Consider the following 18,084-nt stretch of genomic DNA (forward strand, 5'->3'; position numbering starts at 1 on the left):
TAATTGCTTTTTAGACATTTTTGTACACTTGCTGTGGTTTAAAATGAAAATGTTTAAAAACAAAATTTTTTTCAATAAAAGACAATTAACACATTATGATATTTTGTTGTACCAGTTTTTAATTTATTTTGTTTGATAACAGAAAGATTTTAATTGTCTATACAAAGTAATGTGAATACCTAGTGGCCAATTTATAAACTATATTTCTCACACAATGATTTTGAAAATGTTGGTTGTGTGTCTGTTTGTAAGTGTGTGTTGACAAACATAAAATGCGAGATACATACGATTGTCACGATTTTTACTACAAATTCGAATTAATCCCTATAAAATCGTAAATTCGATTTTTGCGATAATATAGTAAATATCTCCTTACGATTTTCCTTACGACGTTTCTGGCTGGGATATGTTATAAGCAAAGCATCTCTATAAACAAGTCCCAAAAATGTAAGTATGTCCTTAAACAGTATCATCTATTTATGCAGTTTTGCAACAAATTTACTAACAAAATTGTTTGTACTGATGCATTAATATTCTGATAATTCAGTTCTAACACTATAAAAGTGTTAATGTCCGTTTGTTCTACCGTTTCAGTGCTTCGCTTTTATGGATGTTGTCATCCTTGTTTTATTTTAAAGAAAAGATTTACAGAAACCAGTACCTAAACTAATTAAAAATACTACTATTTTTTATCAATTATATTTATCTAGTAAACCCTTTACTTATCTAAATTACCTAATAACGCTCATAGTGTACTGGATCATAAAAAATATCAAAAATATTTTAAAAATCAAAAAGAAGTCCACCCAAAGAAAAGCATGAAAATTAGTCAATTTTTTTTATGTTTGATCCTAGTCTATTATACAGGTTTTAGTAGCAATGAATTCAAAGCAGAAGGGCAATCATTTTCAAAAGGCCTTCCATATTATATCAAGCAGATTTTTGCCTTTAATATCTGTTCTTTTAAAGCAAGGAAAATTTGATACTCTACTCTACATGTTCTACATAAAATTAGATGGTGTAGAACCAGGAATATGATTATTTTAAGATTTATGACACTATCAGACAGGTAAAACAGGCCATAGCGTATCTTTTGCTTGGAAATCTTGACCTCATCGGTTAAAAAGGTCATAACTTTTTATATTTAGGAGTTATGACTTACTTTTTTACCTTTTTAGCAATAGGAAAACATGTTTTTTAGTTAGAAAGTTAGAAAAAAAAAAATTCATTTTATCAACTTTACTGTTATTTTACCAAAATATGCAAAATTTTGACAAAAAAATCGGAGTAATTGTGGTAAGCGGCATACGGACAAGCCTTTTCCAGAGTATGCGATGCTCCGTGTTTACCAAATAACGCCCAGACGCTAATCCCCAGCTTATCACAATTCTACCCAGCCCATTTTTAGCCATTGTGCGCACATCAGAGACGGCGGTCAACTTATACACCGCTGATAATGGGAGGGGCGCTGCCCCTCTCCACTTCGTGCCCCCAGCAACCTACCCTTTTCCGGGAGACGTCTACCTTACCCCCTACGGGAGCCTACCACTCTACTGCTCACCTGGATGGGGCTTCCCCCCATCTCCCCCACACCCTTCTCTACCTAACCCATTTGTAATCTGTTTTGTATATAAGCTATTAACTTTGTTGTATGTGTATTCAGTTCAAAAATATCTCTTAAACAGTAACTACTTGTAGTTCTGTATTGATAGAATCCTTAAGGCTAGGGGCTCTTTTGAATCGAACTCGCGTTGTAGGGTTGAAATGCTTCACCCTACCACATAATTACTCAAATCACATTTAAAGGGTGGGAGAAGTTCTATCACATTTGCTTAAACATGGTGTAACAGCTTTTTCTTTTGAGTTAGATAATAGTTTGAAATATAATAAAAATTTTTTATTTACTAAGTATATTTGCGATAACTTTTATTTGATGAAATCTTCCAATTTTGAACATGTACAAAACGGCCTGCTTAATTGCTTCAAGATCCATGTCAGATCTATATAGGAAATAAATGTCTATAAACAAGCTCAAGTTTTCCAAGGAATATTTGTTTAAAACTCATAGTGCTCCAATAATCCATAATAAACTCTCATTGCCCAGAACGATAAGACCCATTATTTTACTTTATTAAAAATAAATTCCTTTTTTTAATTTCATGTTGCTATTTACCTTATATCAATGTATTTAATTTCTAATCACAAAAAAGAAAATTTAGATTTATAATATAATAAATTTAAGAAAACTCTGTTTTAAAAGAATTCGATTGTGGCGACACTTTGTGTGTTCAAATATTAAACTAAAATTGTAATCATCATCATTAACCCTTTGGTGATGGTAATGTAAAGAAAAAAATATAATTTAAAAAATCTCTTTAAAATCATTTAGATTATTAAATATTTACTTTCTTTTAGATAGTAATGCCGGGTGAGGAAAATAGATTTATTGAGAAATAGATATGCATATAGAAAACTAGCCAATAGGGAGATAATTATATCGAGCCAACTCTAGTATGATATATTATCTACGACTTTTGTAATTTTTTGGATAGGCCTCCAGGTTCTGCACTTGACACCAGTCTGTTGGAAATTCCACTAGTATTTTTATCCAGGCAAGCGTACCTGTGGGAGAAGCCTCAACACGTTAACACGAAGATTTTTATTTCCATTGACATTTTATCTTTACTTCTAAAGTTGATAAATTAGTAGTGAACAAATTAAATTCCTAATTGATATTTAATTGTTAACTATAAATTGAATAATTAAATATTTATTAATTAATTTATCTGCTAATAAAGGAGTCTTTTACTTAAACATTCCAAATGAGTTAAACTGTTTTTAAACTATTTTTAAAAGGTATATTAAAAATATACTTTGACATCTGTAGAATCATACTGCAAAGCCAAAAATGAGAACAATTGCCCACATCAAATTTTATTAGGATTTTAAAGTTTATTTTTTACTATGGATTAAATAATTTTTACTGAATCGTGATGTTTCTTCCCTTTTGTAGGTAAAATACTCAGCTTTTAGAGTGTCTTGCTTCGTAAATATTGTATGCTAGTATACAGTAAAGTTAGGTCTTTTGATTTTATCTATCAATACTAATTAAAAATTAATTCTTTACAATGTATCAATGAATTAACATAAAAATGTTTCATGTCTATTATACATTAAAACACATAAAAATTGGATGTAAAGGGTTAAATAAATTAAGATGACAACAAATGTTTATGCAATACAACAAATTTATTTTTGTCACATATACAAATATGATATAAAATAAGATTATTCAAACATATTTTTAAAAATATTTTTAAAAAGTATGTATCTTTTATGAGTAGGGTTTTCATTCTTTTCATTTTTATTAAATAAAATTATTTAACTACGTTTGAAATAAGTCACTTTGTGAAAACACTCTTTCGGAAATTCTAATTTCTAATTGGTTTAAATTCAGCATTATGTTTTTTATTGTATTATGTCAGATTTTTTAATGAAATTAATTGTTTAAGAAAAAAAATTATTTCCATTGAACAGAGTAATGTTTTTTTATTGTATCAGTATAAAGTGAATTATATAAAATTGTTCACTAAGTTACAATATTACACGAAGTAAAAAAAGACCTTTTGATCTGGTAAAAATGACCAGAGCAACAGTAAAAATTAATTTTTAAATCCCCCCAAAAAAGTTTATTGGGGACTTAATTCAAATTTGGGCTCTGCAGTCTGATTCTATAGGTGTCCTAGTATATTTTTGACCCCCCATTCAAAAATAGTTTAAAAACAGTTTAAAAACAGTTTATTTATAATGCTTTCAGGTTTTAGTAATTCAATAAATGACATATATAAGGATCAAGTTGTCCATAGTTATAAATTTCACAATTAAATTACATAAAACTTACTAAAGCTAGGAGTGGCTATATTGAGGCTTTGAGAAATTACAGTTTGCTTAATGAATGTTGCTGTTGAAAATGCTGAAATAAATAAATTTATTTTTACATAAGTTCTTTATTGAAATTCTTAATCTAAATAGGAAGTAAATTTCTTAAATAATATGTACCTCTGTTGGATCATTGGTTAAAAAATGGCAAACAGAACAGTATGATACAATCTTCAATTGAACATTTATTATGCACAATGTGTATTAATTTTTAGTAATAAATAATAAACTTAGAATGAAATTAAAAAAAAAAATATGTTTGGTTAAACTTTGACAAAACACTTGATTGCTGTTGTTATTTGGAAAAGTTAATTTTTTACTTGCTGAACAATAATTTACCTTAATTTTTAAAAGCAAAGCTTTTCTATAATTAGGGTCGGTCCGTCCGTCCGTCTGTCCATACGTCCATCTGAGATAGATAGCTTTTATTCGTTAATTTAGGCATGTTAGAATTGTCCTATCGATTTCAAACTTTGCATGATGATTGCTGTTGTAGTTATGTACGATTTAGAAAGCGTAGCAACTCTATAATCATAACCAGAATGTCCGTATGTTCATTTTAAACATGTTGATTTTTCTACTTTTTTAACAACAAATTTTTATGTGATCTAATTATCCGTTTGATCTGATTTTTGGTATATTGATTCCTGGGACAACAAAGATCAATATTATAAGCAAAGCAACTCTATAATCAAGCCCTTAAAACGTAAGTATGTCCATAAACATTATCCTGTATCAAGCAGTTTTTCAACAAATTTACTTACAATTTTGCTTTGACTCTTATACTTTTATATTCTGATGATTCAGTTTAGACACTATACAAGTGTTAATGTCCGTTTGTCCTACCGTTCCAGTGCTTCGCTTTTATGGATGTTGCCATCCTTGTTAATGTAAAACTTAGTAGGTGCTCCAATCGGCAGATGAGGAAAGTTACATTCAAGAAACAAATAACAAATATTAAATTACTGTCATGGATTTTTATTCTTTTTTAAACTAGTAATCTCAGATAATTATTTGTTAGTTGTTTTCTGTTGGCAAATTTATAAATTCTACAACAGATAAAATAACAATATTTTAACTAGAATTTTTGACATGAAGCATTTTCCATGTATTTGGTGGATGCCGCGGAGTAGATGGCTTAGCCCTTTTATTTCTGGATAATAGTTTAGATGGATAATTTTGAATAATTTAAATTTTCAATTTAGCTAAAAAGAAAGAAATAATAATGTTTCTCGTATTCATTCAAATCCGGTGGATAGGAACCGGTTCTCATCCATACGAAAAAACTATGTCTAGCATCGTATTATATCCAGCTTTCTACGAATATAAAAATGTACAATCATAAGATTAAAACTAGTTTTTTTAGCCAGTGCCTTCGGCACCTCGGGGCTAAAAAAATAGTTTTAATCTTATAATTGTACATTCTATATCCGCGGAAAGCTGTTTATAATACGATATGAGAAATAACTATTACAATCTATGGTATTACAATGGGTGAAGTAGGCATTGTGTCCGCTTGGCTACTGTCTCTCAGGTTTGTCCCTAAATTAAACAGGTTGAAACATTGCCGGGGCGCATAGGCAAACCTGGGACACAGAGCCAAGGGACCATATCACAATAATAATCTTTCAATATAATTTTGACAAAAATAATGAAAAATTTGGGCAGTATGGAGCAAAATTAAAATTTATAATAGCACAATTTACTTAAAACTAATTTTTTTTTTTAATTTTTGAAGTGTAAAAGAAAAGATAAAGTAGGTAAATTTTATGGTAAGTAATTTTTATGTAATAATTAAATAATAATAAAATTATAGATTTTATGAAATAAATAAAGAGGATATATAAATTAATTTTTTTCAATCCCAGTCCTGGACAGCAAACACTGGCATGGGGAGTTGGTCCATGGAGGAGCAGTTGGGCAGGATTTCCTCCTCCAATTCCTGTTCAGCAATTACCCTGAACTCTCAGTCTCTTCCTGAGATTCATCTGCGGTAGAGGAATCTAGTTCTTTACAGGCAAGGGCGTTGGCCATCCCATGGTCATAACCCCCCCCCCCCCCCAAGCAGCACATTGGTCACCAGGTCTTTGACCTGGGCGTACCGGTCAAATTAGCCACAGAGGTGGGCCCACTTCACCTTCTCAGTAAGCACCTAGAGGCAGTGGATAAGCCTGGCCTGTCAGTATATAGCCTCCACCATTAAGTTGTGATTCTCCTTTACCTCAAAAGCATATGTTAATTTGCCCACCGAAATCATTTTCATTCCCAAAGGGTCTTGGTCTGCAAATGGTGCAGTAAGGTTGAGCAGTGCCTTGTAGCGTGGCCCTAATTTCATGCATATTTGTTGGCACCCTCTGTGAAGAGGTGCCAATGCCAATGGGCATCTACACACACTGCCAATTCATCTTGGATGGGTATTCCTTCCCACCCTTCAAACAAACCCTCAATGTGGTTGAGGGGCTGGGGTATGTAGATCCCCTCATGGGTGAAGGCCATGTGGTGGTCAGTCATTTTATAACTAATTTTACCTTCACACATCCCTTGCAACCAAAATTCTTTGTCATAATTCACTGACTCACACTCTATCCAATTGATATTTTTTGTCAGAGAGAGCCTACAGGAACTAGCATCACATGGTCTGTCTTGTTTGTTTCTGATGATTGAAATGCAGTAAGAATATCATTGTAATCCACTTATTTGCCAAACTAGCTTTCTTTTGTGCAGATCTGTTTCTGATTGTGTAAGCTTCATAATGTTGTCTTTTAAGACTTCCAGATTTACAATATCTTCTTCTTTTGCTTGGTCTAGCCTAGAAATATCTCGCCTATACTCTGTCTCCAATTTGAAGAATATCCCTGATATAATATGCAGGTAGCCAGGTACAGTTTTAAAAATAGAAGTCTTAATCAATGGAAAGACAGGTGTTCCAAATATGCTTTGTGATTTCCTTCCTTCCTTTCTCATGTTATCAGGGTTATTGACTAAAGATTCCATAAGTTCACTATTCATATTTTCAAAGTGGCGGGTCTCTGCTTCAAAATTTGAATTGTTGAGATTGTGAGCCTCATTGGGGTGAAGTATGTGGTGGTTAGAGAGGTGTTCTAAATCTGATTGAGTTTACCCCAAGGACTAGAAACAATGGCATTATGGGAACTGGTTCTACCCCATACCTTATTCTCTTCCCCACTTTTCGTTATGCATCATGTTTGAAGGGTGATGCAAATTTCAAAAATTCACGATTTGAAAAAAAAATTATCTTTATATTACAGCGAATTAAATAATTTTGCAAGCATTGCTTTTATCTTATAGAGAAAAATAGTCAATCAAAGCATGCTGGAGCAATGACTAAAATCACCATTAAGAAGACAAAGGAGTTTCTTACCAAAAGGAGATTTCTGTCATTAGTTTAATTAACTGCTTATGGTAGCGTCTATGCAACAGAAGCCTATTCTCATAAAGATATGAGCTGGATCTTTAAATCATTTTAGTGGTGAGCCAGAGGGGTTATGAATTAAAAAAATTAAAGATCCAGCTCAGGTCAATTGAACATTGCATATATACAGAATCTTCCACAATCTTGAAGAGCATCTTTTTTCAAAATGTTAAAGACAAATTTTGTGTAATTAGATTTCATTATGTCTTCTCCAAAAAGGACTTAATACTTATCATCTATCACTACAAGACTCTCTCCATTACCTCAAAATTCTTTTGATAGGAGTTAACCATTGTTTTTAAATTTGGTACTTGGTATTAGGCACACTGAATAGTTGAATCACATTATGTGTCTGATAAAAAGGATTTTTTAAAAGGATCCTTGCAAGATCTGCCATACATAAAAGTCCAAACTAAAGCAACAATACCAACCATATGTTAGCTAAATCCCTTTTAAATGCACTGAAAGTTAAAATAGGTTATGCATTGTTTAAAGATTTTAGCCATATAATTGATTTTAAGAAAGAACCTTTTAGACCTATAATTGATTTTAAGAAAAAAAACTATTGCTTTCTCGTAAAATGCATTTATATTTTTACCTTTTCTTCCCTAATTAAGAAAGCCTTACACAAGACATAAAGCTAAACTCAAAATTTTCTGTCTGCTTTTGTTTACAAATAAAATATTAAATCACCAGGAATAAACATAGAAAGAAAGAAAAATTATTCTTGGTTTAATGATAAACAATCAAATATTTTTTGCAATATTAATTTTTATTAGTATCCTTTTTTTACAGTTGAATATAAGAAGAAGTGTTTTATATTTTTTTTAACCCTTCATTTAATTTTTCATTTAAATAAATTGTCTCTTTAAGGACGCCTGCAAGAAATAACACGCTTTAACTGCTGAAAGACTGCCACAAGAAGACCCAATACCCCAAATTATAAGCCTTCAGCTTCAATAACAAAAAAGTTCTAGGCATTTCAAAATAGCATTTTATGTACAATGGAATTTTTGAAAGATTTCCAATGCTCATAAAAGAAGAAACAATATTAAATCACGTTGCCTAGACATAAAATTATAACCTTATCTTTGTCAGAAACTCAGATTGCCTTTAACTGATTACATTTTTACAATAAAAACACCACATTTCATAGTCAAAATCTATGAAAAAAATTCGATTTAAATTGCATTTTTAAACGAAAATCATAGCAGAAACAAAGGGGTAAACTAATACAAGCTTAGCTGTGATTGGTTGTTAAGCTGATTCAGCCTTCTGATTGGCTACAGTACATTCGGTACAACGCAAGTAAAACTTAATTTTTTTAATGATTTTGACTATAAAAATTGGTATTTTTATTGTTAAAATATAATTAGTTACTGGAAACCTAAATTTATGACAAAAATAAGCTTATAATTTTGTTTCTAGGCCATGTAGTTTAATTTTAAAGTTTTCAACATGAGCATTGCAATTCTTTCAAAATTTCCATTGTACATAAAATGTCATTTTAAAATGCATAGAACTTTTTTGTTATATAAGCTGAAGGCTTCAAATTTGGGGTATTTGGTCTACTTGTGGCAGTCTTTCAGCAGTTAAAGCATGGTATTTCTTGCAGGATTCCTTTTATTGGCGACAATGCATGTTGAGGCATAAAATTTATTAAAAACACTTTTTCCTATTTTATGTCTTTAAAATGTAGAATTTTAAGAGTTTTTCATCCTCTCTCTTCTAATAAGAATAATAGCTAGTTTTAGTTCAATTTCTTACACAAATTATCAGTTTAATTAAAACAATGTTTTTAGACTTTTTTGGAATTATTCAGCAGGAATGGCAGTTCTGTCTACTTTATAATTGCTTTATATTTGAACTCTTGTTATATTATTCTAAGTTGGCCGTTATTTAATTATTTCTTTGTTAAAGTAAAGAAAATATGAAGTTTTTTATAAAAACCTTAATTTTTAGAGGTCTAGTTTTCCCTGTAAGGTCTACTTTTGAATCAGTAACAACTTCAAGGTATCAGCAAATTGATATGGTAAAGGTTTAAAAATTCATGTTTAGTTGGGCCAGTCTAATGAACAGCCATATTGATTCCATTCTGCAATTCAACAGGAGAACATGGCGTTAAAGAGATAGAGCCCTGAAAAATATTTAAAGAATTCAGCCAGAGATTTGTTATTCTTACATATTGGTTCTGAACGACATTCAGGATCATCACCAGAACTTTCAAGATAGTCTGATCTTGGCAACAACTTCACTTTCTTTCTTGAAGGTACAAGTGTAGTGGTAAATAATTTTTGACTGATCTAAATAAACAAAAAATCTATCTATGCCTGTTAGGACGAAAATATGTCCTAAATAAGTGCAAGACATAAAGAGATGTAGAGAAGCTATGCACCTAGCATAAAGAAAATTTTATGGCCTAACACTCCACATCACACACACGCTCAGGGGAATATTTCTTGGATAATACACAGGCAGAACTAGGTAAAGAAAAATCATAAGATGAAAATATTTACAAAAACTGAAACCTATTTTTTTTAGGATAAACACAGACATCCAACTACTACACGAGAAAACAGAAACAAATAAGAACACTGAAAACAAGAAAAGAAAATCAAATACTCTAACATATATTCAACAATTGTATTACATAAGATATCTAGTGCTTTAGAAGCTTTTCATTTTATAGTCTTTTTACTATCATGACCTAAATTGAATCTAGATTTTACAAGCTAAAAGCTCTGATGTCATAGCCAGAATTTAGTATAAAAAGGGCAAATCTCAAGACTTTTGTATCAGTCTTGGGAAGATTGTTCACTACTCAGCTTCTAGCTCTAATCAAGGTTAGCATTATAATTTAGGTTCAATAAGGTTTTCTATTAGTAGAGTATGAAGGAGTTCTTAAGTAGATTTCATACTTTGCCATTTTCTTACTTGAGTTTTCTTTGAATTTTCTAAGTGTTATATTTCTCTTCTATTTTTCCTGAAACTTAGAAATATTTTAATAGACATTTTTCTTTAAAGATTCTAAGTGTCAAAACACTTGTATTTATTTTTAGTTTATATTTTACCTTAAAGGCCTAAGTATAAAAGAGAACTTAGAAATATTTTGACACACATTCTCCTTAAAGATTCCAAGTGTAAAACACTTGTATTTATTTTTAGTTTAGTCTTTACTCTAAAGCCCTAGGTATAAAAGAAAACTTAGAAATATTTTAATATACATTTTCCTTAAAGATTCCAAGTGCTAGAACACTTGTATTTATTTTTAGTTTAGTCTTTACTCTAAAGCCCTAAGAATAAAAGAACTTAGAAATATTTTAGCTTACATTCTCCTTAAAGATTCTAAGTGTCAAAACACTTGTATTTATTTTTAGTTTATACTTTACTTTAAAGCCTTAAGAATAGAAAGAACTTAGAAATATTTTAGTTTACATTCTCCTTAAAGCTTCTAAGTGTCAAAACACTTGTATTTATTTTTAGTTTATACTTTACTTTAAAGCCCTAAGAATAAAAGAACTTAGAAATATTTTAGCTTACATTCTCCTTAAAGATTCCAAGTGTTAAACACTTGTATTTATTTCCTAGTTTATACTTTACCTTAGAGTCTTAAGCATACATAAAAACTTAGAAACAATTTCAATTTAAATTTTTCTTAAAGCTTAAAATACCAAAAGACTTGGTATAAATATAATATTCTAAATCTAAGGATATAGTCTTTAAGTAGTAATCATTTTATACAGTATATGCTCTGGTTATATTTACCAGGTATCTTATCCATTGTAATAATATTACTAATTAGTATATACTTGTGTGCTTGAAATTTTTACTTTTTGTAATATATATATTTTACTTTCTAATCAGATATTTGTTTTGTATAACTGTAAGAAGTAAAATAAAAGAAAAGAAAACTTAATCAAATTTTACCTTTGTTGATTTATTCATTTATTTCTTTTTCTCTACTAATACATAGTGGTACAACATTCTTGTATCTTCTTATCCACTTTAAACTTGGCAAAAACTTGAAATTTGCTTTGATCTGTTTGTTTGGTCTGTACTGCACCTCTCCCGTTTCCGAGCCGCCTTATTTAACACCTTAATAAAGAAAAAGAATATTAGAAAATTACAGTCTTAAAACTTTTGTGGCAGGGAAGTTTTGTTTACATCTAAGGACTTTTTTTTCTTACTACTCAGGGATAATATACCACTGAACCAACGAGCTATTTAACCAATAATTAAAGTCTAAAGAGAAATTATTTGACAACACCTTAACATAAATTTTTCTTTTTCCTCTGAGTAGAAATCAAATAGAATTTTCTCTATCTTGCTTGATAAAGGAAACAAACCGTTTTTACATGTGGTGCACGTTTCCGGGTTTGGAATAGAGATTGCATTTGACCTAACCTAACTTTTTTACTCTACAGAAAACCTGCTCTTTTCTTCCTGGCCAGTTGTAAAAGACACTTTGAACCTAATTTTTTTTGTGTGTGTGTTATTTTGCTTTGCATGCTTTATATTTTCTTTTTCTATTTAAGAACATTTTTCAGGATCCTGCTTTCTACATCAACAGTTCTACATTCTACCTGCTAGCTACATCATCAATTCTACATTCTACCTGCTAGCTACATCAACAATTCTACATTCTACCTGCTAGCTACATCAACAATTCTACATTCTAAGAAGCATCAGGTCATTGTCAATAGAAATTAAATTTTGACATAAAACCAAAGTTTATTTTTCATTTCTAACTTAGACTTTTCCCCTTGAGACTTAATGCTCATATTTTTAGTACAAAACAGCTACTAATTTTTCTCTTTGAATATATTCACATTTTCTATATTAAGGACTATTTTACTCTTTGCGCAATTTATTTTAAAGATCTGTCTCTACTTATATAAAATTTCTATCTACCTTAAGCTTCTACCATAAGTGTATAAACATTTGACATTTTCTATCTACCTTAAGCTTCTACCTTAAGTGTATGAACATTTGACATTTTCTATCTACCTTAAGCTTCTACCTTAAGTGTATGAATAATTTGAATATTTTATCTACCTTAAGCTTCTACCTTAAGTGTATGAGAATTTAACAAGTCCCCTTTTATTTTAACCTCAGTGTCTAAACTATTTGTCTTTTAAATCTTTTCTTTGAGTGTTTAACATTTTAACACATCTTATGCTTTGAAGTTTTTTTTTACAACAAAATAAACTCGTGTATTTAAAGCTTTTATACTTAAATAGACTTAGTCAATCTTTTCTCTATATTTTGCATAAATTACTTTACCTTCCCTTTTATTGAGATATTAAAGTTTTTTATACATATTTTAAAAATATTTAACCTACAGATATTTTATAAAAACATAAAATATCCTGTCTCTCTTCTTTATAAGACACATTCTCTAGACTTCTATTTTGGATTTTTGACGTCATTCTATTCCCGTTTTCTTAACACTTTCGGGCAAAATCCCTTAGCGCTTATTTCTATCTTTACTTTGATTATATACAGGCCTTTTATATCACGTTTTAGGGACTTTAAACGTGCTTTATTGTTAATAAGGACTTTTAACCCTTATTTAATAATACTTACTTAATACAGATCTTATAGTCCGTCTTTATTGCTTCTACCGATAAAGTTTATAATCCGCTTTTATTGCTTCTACTAATAAATCTTATAGTCCGTCTTTATTGCTTCTACCGATAAAGTTTATAATCCGCTTTTATTGCTTCTACTAATAAATCTTATAGTCCGTCTTTATTGCTTCTACCGATAAAGTTTATAATCCGCTTTTATTGCTTCTACTAATAAAGCTTATAGTCCGTCTTTATTGCTTCTACCAATAAAGTTTTTATTGCTAGCATTTTATTTCTACCCTCTTTAGTTACTGTGCACAGTCATTTCTATTCTATACATAGTTATTTAGTTTAATACTTTGTCATTCCTTTATAGACACTCTTGACTAAATACTTTTAAATTTGCTCACCCTCTTAAATTCTATCTATCTTCTATATCATTGCATCCACTTAGTTCTTGTATTTTATTTTTTTCCTCCCATACTTTCAGCTCTACTAAGTTCAAATTATTGTACGAGGTTGCGTGAATTTTATTGACATTACAAACTTTGGTAATTTCTTCTCTTTTATAATTGACATAAACAATGAAATCAATGAAATTTCCTCGCAGTAAATCACAAGACAGAACTTTTGCTGAAGCACTTGCTGAAAATTTGAATACTGAACAACTTAAACGTAAATCTTTTTATAATTCTACATCAGATTTACATGACAATGAAGAAATTGAGCATCCATTTCAAAGTGAACAATCAGATTCCATGAAACATGATGAATATGATGAATTCTTACTTAAAATTAAACAAGACTCCAGATCTTATAAATTACTGAAAACATATTTGGGGTGAATACTTCTCATCCATACTGCATATATTGTAGAACTTGCTAGGAAAAGCAAAAATCCACTTGGGAAAGCTTTTTTGATGATACTGTGAATGATTATATCACTTTTCTGAAAGAACATGAAGCAAATAAATACTTCTTCTTTTAATATTGATGCATCAATTAAAGCAGCTATTCATGAAAACATGATTCAACGACACAATGAAGTTTTTGATCAACAAACTAAAGTTTTTCTTCTGCCTCCATTCCCAGAAAACAACGATTCTCCTGTATTTTCTGATCATAAATTGAGCCTTATTAATAACACTTTTCCTGTCCGTCAAAAATTTTCTGGAAAAGATAATCCTTCTATAACAGATTTCTTAAGAAATATAAAACATGCACAATTGCAATGCCAACTAACTGAGTCTCAGTTTGCGTCTGTTTTTCTTCACTGTTTTACTGGTCCGCCATATGTGCTGGTTAGTAATGCTATAGATGGTAACCTAACAATTAACAAAATTATCTCATCTCTTTTTATAAAGTATGATAAAAGGATAAAGCCTGAAGATTGCTATGAAGTCTGAGCTCTGAGGTCTCTACGCAAGATTGCTACTGCTATAGATCTCAATTACAAAAAAAAACATAATATAACAGTGGACATAATACTTTTAACTTGTCAAACTTTCCTCTCAAAGAAAATCGATCAAGCCTAATACAAATTTCATCCGTTCTGTCAACAATTTTAGAGGGTTCAGCTTTTCGCAGTTTTCAAATTAAAGAAGTTACACCACACACTAGAACTTAATCAATATGAGGTACAATTTTTAAAAAAAAAAAAACATACGACAGATATAAATTACATTTGTTGTAAAATAGAATCGAAAACTATACGTGCAAACATCATTTTGCTTGCAATTACATTTATTACAAGTTCTGTTAGTATTTATATTCATATGACTAAAATTGATGTTGTTAACATATTTTACTCTAGGTTGCTCCAAGCACACACTTACAACGGCATTAGGCATCCTTACAGAAACATACAAACTTTGAATTATTGGCTACAAAACAGGTAAACACAAATATTCTTTATTAAATTTCTAACTTAAGGCTCCCCTTATAAGCCCATATATTACACATCTATCCCAGTGGGATTGAAAGATTTTAATATAACTTCGAGTATATTGTTATGACAATAACATTTAATTATGATCCCTTTGAGAAATGAGAATTTTCATAAACTAAGATGCTACTGTTAGGACATAATTCACTTTGGTTTATTGATACTAACCTCGGGCCCTCACTGAACATGTATTGTTTAATATCTATCTTATAATTAATATTCCCAAAAAACGTAAAGTTACAACTGTTTTACACTACAAAATGTAACTTTTTTTCAAAATAAACATTTTTTGGGGGGGATTCCCACCTTTATGATAAAGATAGCCATATTTTCAAACATCTACCTCCTAACTAGTTTCATTGTTCAAGTTTATATAATTTTACCAAAATGCAGTTTAGGAATATTGATACAAAATCTCTTTTTTTTTCCTTTAAATGATACATGTCCATCATCGATGATTGGGTGGTTGAAGTTCAGGTTCACAGATATGGATATTATAGATGTTTTCAAACCTGTCTTATCCCTGCCCTATTTTATTTGTACATGACATACTTCTAGGATGAAGGAAGATTGAATTATCTAGAAATTCTTAAAACTTGTTCTCCCCCCTCTCTTTTTCGTTTCCCCAAAATTTGCGTAATATTGATAGTCAACGAGTGTTTTTACAAATGCGCCAATTTTACATTTTTTAAATAAAAAAAATGACATCTGTTTGATTTTCCAATGCAATTATGTTACGTTTTAAGGTACAGGGAAGGTTTTTAACTAATTTAAGAGCGTATCTAAACCATCCTAATTTAAAATCCCTTCTTTTTTTTTTCTTTAATATTCCTTATTAAAACTCAACTTTAAAAAGTAGAGGGGCAGTGGACTTATCCCCCTCCCACCTTAAGAACACCTAGAGGCTTCTAGTGGGCGTTGGCCCTAATCTTTCTCAAAATAAAAGCTATGTCTTGCATTTTTTTTTCAATTAGGGGTTTGACCACAAATTGCATATGGTAAACATATTTTTATTTAGTTGTTAGCCTGATAAGATAAAAGTTATGCTTGAAAATTGTTTTCATAGCTATTATTATATATTGCATTTTTAAAACTTAAAAAAGAAACATGAAAACTGAGATCAAAATTTGCGTAGCTTTTGTACTCATACTGGCATACTCATGCTAGCAAATACTGGAAAGTACAAATTTTCTGAATTTATTTTTATAAAATTCACAGGAAATTGTCTATAATACGATGCTATACTTTATTTATCAATATTGTTGAGCAATGGTTCTTATCCTAAGATTCTTAATTAGTTCTAGAGCAATACTGAACGTTTCAAATAAGATACAAATGAGGCTTAAATTTGTTTATAACTATCATTTTTTTTGCATTTTACACACAATGCGTACATTAAAATTTGAAATCTGCTTCGTTTTCAAAATTTTTATTTTTTGGACTTTTTAAAGAAGAAATCAACTAATTGTTTGAGAAATTCATATTTAAGCAAATATACTTTCTTTTCAACCTATTTCATAAGACTTTTGCACAACGTAAAAGTTAAATATAGTTGAATTAACAACCATTACAAGTAATACAATTTTAACAAAATTCTAATTAATTGCATCTCAATATAGAAAAATGAAACAACTTTTAGGGCAGTTTTAGTAAAAGTTCAATATATCTCAAAAGATCTGGAAAGATCTTCGTTCCTTGAATAATCAGGGAAAAGAGATAAACATAATAATGCAAATAATTTTATAAACTACTAAAATTTCGATTTTACTCTGAGAAACCGTACTAAAAATTGCTGCTTCTAAATTACTCCCCCCCCCCTTTTTCACGATTTTAGAATAAACTACTTTATTGTTCTTCAGAAAGGAGACAAACATACGACTTTTAAATATCAAGAATTTTTTATAATCTTTTTTTACCTCGCATTTTCAAGATTCCCTGCATTGTTACATAAAGATATGTACTTTTACTAATATTTTATATCCCAATGGAGACAACTTCCTTTCTGTATATTTAATTTTGAAAACTCTCTTTTATGTAATTGATGACCATGAAACATAAATAACTTGTATTGAGGTGTTCCTACCAACCCGTAGCAAAAACACTTCTACCTAATAACTTTTTTAAATGAAATTAGTTTTTCCTCTTTTACATTTTAATAACTTAGTAACTTTTCACCCATAAGATATCAAAATATTAATACTCAAGGTCTATTTTGTATAATCTTACTAAATGAAAATTAGAGCAAACCTTAAGAACACGAAAAATTTGTGAGTTGGGATACATATTAGCATTTGCTAATATGCCGAAAGCGACTAGTACTCTTGCGTCTCAGTAAAGGGCCAAAAGATTATTAAAACTTTTTGAAGCATTGATATAACACTGTAAAAATGTCGACCCTTTTGCTTGAAACTATACTTCCGTTAATAGTTTTTTGCAGTGTCAATTTTTGCAACGAAAAAACTCTGCTAAAATTAAATGTAATAATATTTTGGTGCCGTTAGAAAAGATATTCTAAGATTTGCACTTACTTAATTACATAGCTTTCTACTCTCCTAAAATAATTTGTACAACCCATTCAGTTTTATTTAACCTCTTTAATCTTTCTCCTTGCAGGAATTTTTTTTTTGTATATCATTATATTTTCCCCTACTTCTGCTACAAACCTTAAAATTTTTATCAGAGAATGTTTTCTTAAAATGATTTTCAAAACTTATGTCTTCCTCCGACATTTTTACTAAAATGTACAATTTTATTTACATTGATTAATTTACATACAACTCCCTTTAATTCTATGCCATCCATGAACCTCCTCACCTTAGTTTGCAGGATTTATTGACAAATATAAAAATCACTATTTTTTAAATCATTACTACTAATGTTTCTCTATTGACTATATTTTGCTGATGTAAATGGTAGACTTGCTTTCAGATCAACGTATTTTGATATCAAGACAACATTCGAAACTTTATTTAGGCATTTTTCTTTTTATTGGGTGCAATGATACTAATACTTATCAAAAGCCTTCATGGATATTATCCACGTTTCCCCTTAAAACATATATTACATTGTAAAACTAATGCAACCCTGCAATATTTGTGAACAAGTAGGCCAGTATTCATATTCTAACTGTTTCATGGAATTTTAAATATTGACCTTACACACATGAATGTAATTGTACTAGTTTTAGTTTCCCCAGA

Source organism: Acartia tonsa, chromosome 4 (genome assembly GCF_053477335.1).
Source record: "Acartia tonsa isolate MP-2025a chromosome 4, ASM5347733v1, whole genome shotgun sequence".
In the NCBI taxonomy this organism is placed as follows: Eukaryota; Metazoa; Arthropoda; class Copepoda; order Calanoida; family Acartiidae; genus Acartia; species Acartia tonsa.